At 35.1% G+C, this 6,051-nt stretch overlaps 1 pseudogene; it reads right to left on the reverse strand.

Moving 5' to 3' along the window:
• Positions 1 to 667: 667 nt before the first annotated feature.
• Positions 668 to 1,571, reverse strand: LOC118580833 (annotated as a pseudogene).
• Between the last annotated feature and the right edge of the window lie 4,480 nt (positions 1,572 to 6,051).

The following is a 6,051-nucleotide window of genomic DNA, read 5'->3' on the forward strand; positions in this document are numbered from 1 at the left end:
CTGCAAGGCCCTTTCAGATAACTTTGTACATAAGGGTTCCCAGCTCTGACATGTGGTGATCTGAGACTAATCCTGAGAGCCACATTCTTATTAAAATTTCAATACTAAATGCTTAGAACCCAGGAGGTCAATATCTAACAAAAACCGAAAAATGAGTCAAGTTCTAAATATTTCCATACATCTTACGAGGCAGGACTGAAATTCTACCACTGTTTAAAAAATCCCACTCATGACAGAAAGGCAGCTGTACCTACTGTCCCAGCACATGAATGACAAGTGACAGCAGCACAGGGGTGTACTCCTGTTTCTGAAGTCTAACCATGGCAAAGTCTACAAACTGGACGACAGTGATGAGATCCTACACAGCACACTCATAAAAATAATCAAAGTCTATCTTTCTGTCTTCCTTCTGCTTCACGAGGAATCTAAGAAGTCAATAAAGAATTGCTATGTTTGGGCCAACCATGAAATCTTTATGAACAGATATGTATATTCCCTGTTATTCTTTCAGGGCATTATTTATACATTAAAAAAAAAACCCTTCAAAAATAAAGTTATTTAGGCTTGTGAATATTCTGTAGTAAAGTTTCTTGAACTTCTCTGATGAACTCTTCAAGAAATTCAACTTTTCAAACAGTCAACAGTTAAGAGTTCCTTTGCGGTGGATCTATCCCACAGTTACAAATCGGCTTCCTCCTTTGTTGAATGTGAGACTGGCTCTTTGTTCTTTCAGCATCCCAGGTCGTTCATTCAAAGTCCTCCCTGTCTGTTTCCCTGCACTATGTACGTCAAACAGCAGAGGGACGCCTTTGGGAACCTTCTTCAGGTCAGACTGCTCTCTTCTTGTCATGAAGGAGGGTTCAGCAGCACGACCTAATCGTGGTGGTTTCTGAGCTACCGGGTTGTCAATGGATACAGTCTATATCCCTCCATTTGTGGTGGAAGTACACCACTGACGATTTCTCTTTGCTACCACATCTTCTAGCAGTTGTTCCGTGTTCAACTGGGTCTGAACCTTTAGGCCTCTTCTGAAAAGAAAAGTTGTCTGATGAGTATTTTTCTGATGACTTAGTTTATTTCCACTCCTGGTAAAATTAGTTGGAATGTTATTTTTTCTGTTTAACTGGTTGGCTCTCTTGAGAACTGCAACTGGTTTCCTTTGTACTTCATTTTGTCTCAGAAGGCTTGTCTTCCTTTATAATGCCAGAAAATATCGCTCTATATTCTTATCACTTATTCCAGTTGCCTTCCTAGCTGCAAGGCCAGTGATAACTCCATAAGGACGTCTCTTTCCAGGCAATACTCTTCTTCTATGGCTCACACTAGTTTTACCAAAACCAGAATTCAGCTGGATCCTCCACCGCACTCTCATCCTGAATTGCCAGGAACCACTTTGCTGAAGCCTTCTATTTAATAATGGAATATTTTTGCTTCTTTCCTTCCTTTCTATTCAGTTTGATAATATCATCGAGGGACGTATCGATTTTGTCCAGGTTATCATTGCTGTGGGCTTTCAGCGGCAACGGCGGGGTCGCCGTGGCTCCCACCAACTAGGCACCGAACCGGTTCATGACTGGAGGGAGATGCAGCATTGGAGCAGTCAGCCAGAAAGGCCAGAGTCGCAGGCACTCCACCTCCCATCACGCATGCAGACTACTCAGTTTTATAGGTGAGATATCAAATATTAGATAAGTTACTGACTTAACCAAAATAGCATAACTCTTATTAAGCAGAGGCACATTTAAAATTCCCAACGAACACCTCTAATTAAAAACTATAACATTATTAAACTAATCCTGAACTAATCTCCTCCTACCTTTGCCTAGTCTTCCAAACAAAGCATGGCTACAGAACATAGCTGACCTGTGAATAAGAAAGGTGTCTTAAAATGCACCTCCTGAATTTATGTGGCAAACTAAGATAGAAATCACAAATTATTGCAGATGAATAAAACAAACCACTAAATAAGGCATTGTACTGATTTGAATTTATTACAAGAGGAAAAAAATTACATTGAAATGTATGGAAATTCCAAAAAGTTGTGTATGCAACACATATCAGCCTTTGGCTATTTTCTCCATCTATTTCCTTGAATATGTGCACCATGATTTTATCAACAATTTGACTGATTTATTTCATGAAAACTTTCTAGGTGAGTACTTACTTATTTTAAACTGAATTTTGGTCCAACACTATGTAATCATATTATTACACAATAAGTTGAGATAGATCAGAAAAAAATTCATGTTATTAAACTAAAAAGAAAATTAAGAGGAAAAATCACTCAAAATCTCTGAAAACTGATAAAAAAAAAAAAAAACACCTTCAGTTCAAATTTCAAACTTTGATAGGAAATATCTACTACTGATAACCAAGAGTAGGAAACAGAAGACCATGAATCTATTTGACCCAGAAAATGCCAATCAGCATCTGTGTACAGATCAGACAATTATCAGTCTTTTGGTCTTAGTTCTTCACCTTCTCCTTCTCTTCCCCAATCTATCTTATGAAGTCTGTTTCTCTTCTGTTTAATTCAAGAATTCTTGCTCCAATACAATCCACATTTCAGAGTGTTTCTTATTCAAGATAAACATTTCTTGCCAAAGGCACAGTACAGAGAATTATGTTTTCAAAAACCAAGTGATATGCAGGAAAGAAAGAGAGAATGAAGAATGCAAAAGTGTTACAAAGCCGAATTGAGTAAAAAATATGTCATGTTATGTTTTAAACAGTATGTCTTCTTTGCAGGACAATCAAGCACTTTTGAATATTATACAAATACTTATTATTATTTGTATCAGCTTTGTATTAAGTCATAAGAATATACTTTTGAAAACACTAAAAAGAAAAGCACACTTCCCACTTTGATTCTTTCTGTAAAACAGATAGAATCCACCATCATAAGATACTGTCTCCTAGTCCATAAATATGCATTCTTCCCATACAAAGAGACAATACAAGGGAGACTTGCAGTTCAGTCTGTTAATGGGACTTCTCAGCAGAAAAGTGAAAAATCAACCAGACATGCAACTTATCTTCCTTGTTACAACCAGGCAAATGTACTAATAATAGTAAAATACAAAATGAAAATGAGAAGTGCCCTCAGTGTCCACAACAATCCAACAATGAAGTGTAAGGGGAATGGAATGCCGGCTTAACTTCTGACAGTAGACAGGCTTTCCATGATCCTCTGAGAAGTCCATTACTTTTCCTTAGCAGAATTCTGGTTGGTTCACAGGTTTATATACAGCATGATAGATCCCGATCAGTAATGAAAGACTTGTTGAATTCAGATAATACTAAAATCTTCATATTGAAACCCTGAGTTTGATTCATATTGTTTTTTAAAACTATATATTGATGAAAATTTAATTATTGAATTAAAAAATAAAGTTCATATTTCTCTGCCCAAGCATTTTAATACATTAACCAACTTGCCCATTTAAAACACTTATTCTGTCTTTTCCTATAAGGCATCCATGCATTTTATAGGCATTGTAGTAAATGTAAAAGTGTTTAGAATAGAAATGGTTCTGTCTCTTCATGGAATTTTGTCTTTGATAAATTTGAAAAAAAACATTAGCATAACATAATGATACATTGAAAACATATTATCTCATGGTACTTAATTCATACATAGTGTAATTTGAGGAATGACTGGCTTTTTAAGTTTAAGATATGCCATCCGTGCTCAGATTTTGTTTATGTCTTAATTAGAATATTCTTGATGTTGGCTTCAACATTGCATATAAAACTATTGATTCCCACAGTCTACCCAGATTCAAAAAGATTTCCCATCTCACTTTCAGCAGTCTGAGGAAAAGTTCTTCTAATCTGTTTTGTGGACTTTGAAGCAACAGCTTTACCCCAAGCCTGTCATGGGATTGTTTCAGTTGATGATCACACCACTGGACCAAGTTTTAGATCAATTTCTAGAGGCCAGAGATTAAGCCCAAATGTATCACAGAAATGAATTCCTTAAAAAAAATGAAGTGTTTTATTACTAAATGGAAAATATACTAGAACAAGAAAGAAAACATGCTGAGTAGCCAAATCTATGCATTCTGCCATTCAGTTCAGCATTCTCACTGTGGCTGCAATAAGTGGTAAACACGCTGTTTAAATCACTTTTTGAGGCCAAAGCTGTGTATGACACTAATGTTGTCAGTTCTTACGTCTTCCAAATGCTGGCCATTTCTCTGTGTTTGGGTAAGTGCATATTTTGTTTGGCTTTCATTAAAACAGAACAAACATCTGCCTAATCCATTTAATTTCATTTGAAGAAACATCTCAAATATAGCTATGAGCCAACTTTCATTGCTTATGCATAGATTTTCCTCTTCAGTGTGATTTATTAGCAATTCATAAAAATATTGTAAACATATTAGGATATAACATTAAAAAAATTGAAAACTTTAAACCCTATGAACTCAATATGAACTGTATATTAATGTGTTATAAGCAAGTTGCTTTAGTCATAGAAATGGAACAAAGTATATGAGCTTTAATTATTGGGTTTATTGATACTACATTTAATTTAGTATAATATGCTATTTTTAGACCACATATAACGGAAATAAACTGTATCATTTTCCACAGTTTAGTGATAAAGATTGAAAGTTAGAGTATAGAGGAAAACTTGACAAAGTGAACTGCGGATATATAATGGATAAAACAGTAAAAATCCTCTCTGGGTCTACTGATCTATGAACTTCAATGTGACAACATTAATATGAAATTGTTTGTAAACAGTTTTGTTTTATAGATTAAATGAGACAAAATAATTTGATAAGAATTCATTATTCATATTAATTATTCACTTACAAAAGTGAGACAATTTAGTTACATACAGTTGTATTGGAATCAACATGTAGAAAAGTTTTCACATAACCCACAATTTTTCTTCAATACCAATTATCTATTTCTTTATCAAATAAGTCATGCAACTACCAAGACTAGAGCTCTTATATTTTAATGAAATTATTCTGGGTAGGTAGGATGCTAGATTGCTAAATTCCAAATGACATCAACTATAATCAATGAATAAACAGGAGGATGGAAGGATGGATAGAATGATGAGAGATAGATAAGATAGTGCATTGAATGAGATTGGCTCCATAGGCTTGCATATTTGAATGTTTGGTCCCAGTTAGTGGAACTGCTAGAGAAGTATTAGGAGGTATGACCTTGTTGGAGCAGGTGTGTCCTTGTTTGGGGAAATTTGAAAACTCATGAGAGACTGTCTGTCTCTCTGTCTCTGTATGTCTCTATTTCTGTCTGTCTCTGTCTCTGTCTCTCCCTCTCTCTCTTCCTGCTACCTGAAGAGCAGGGTTTAACGATGTCAGCTTCCCATGATAATGATTACCAGCTAATCTTCTAAAACTATAAGCAAGCCCCCAAATAAATGTTTTATTTCATAAAGGTTGCCTTTGTCGTAAGGTCTCTTCACAGCAATAGAACAGTAAATAAGTAAAACAGACAGACAGACAGACAGATAAATGAAGAATGTTATATCAAGAAACTGTCAGATCAGTAGTTTTTTGTCAACATGGGTTTTAATAGGTAGGGGAAATTTTCTATAGATTTTTGAAGCATGACATTTCCTTAGCAACAGCAATTGAAGAAAAGTAACACAATCCCCTCTAATTACATATATACCTATGGAGTAATTCATCCAACGTGCTTAAAATAAAAGAGAGACTGCTTTGAACTTCTGTACTTATTTGCCTCTTCATCCTATGCCTGCATCCACTCCCCAGCATGCCCAGAATAAAAACCAAGCTAGTTTTGCTCATCCTCAACAACTCACCTTTCAGCTACACTGAAAGATTGAATATTTAGATTGATATTATATAGAGTAAAATGTTTTTCATGCTGTGTTTTTGACAGGTATGTATGTTCATAAAACAATCACTGTAGCCAATTTATCAAAAACCTTATGACTAACTTATATATCACCTGAAAATATCCATCTGCTTATTTGTTGTCAACAGATTGTTCTAGTCCTTGTCCTTGGCAACCACTGATCTAAAATTTTTTAATAATTATTTT

This window comes from Onychomys torridus, chromosome 3 (assembly GCF_903995425.1).
Source record: "Onychomys torridus chromosome 3, mOncTor1.1, whole genome shotgun sequence".
Lineage (NCBI taxonomy): Eukaryota > Metazoa > Chordata > Mammalia > Rodentia > Cricetidae > Onychomys > Onychomys torridus.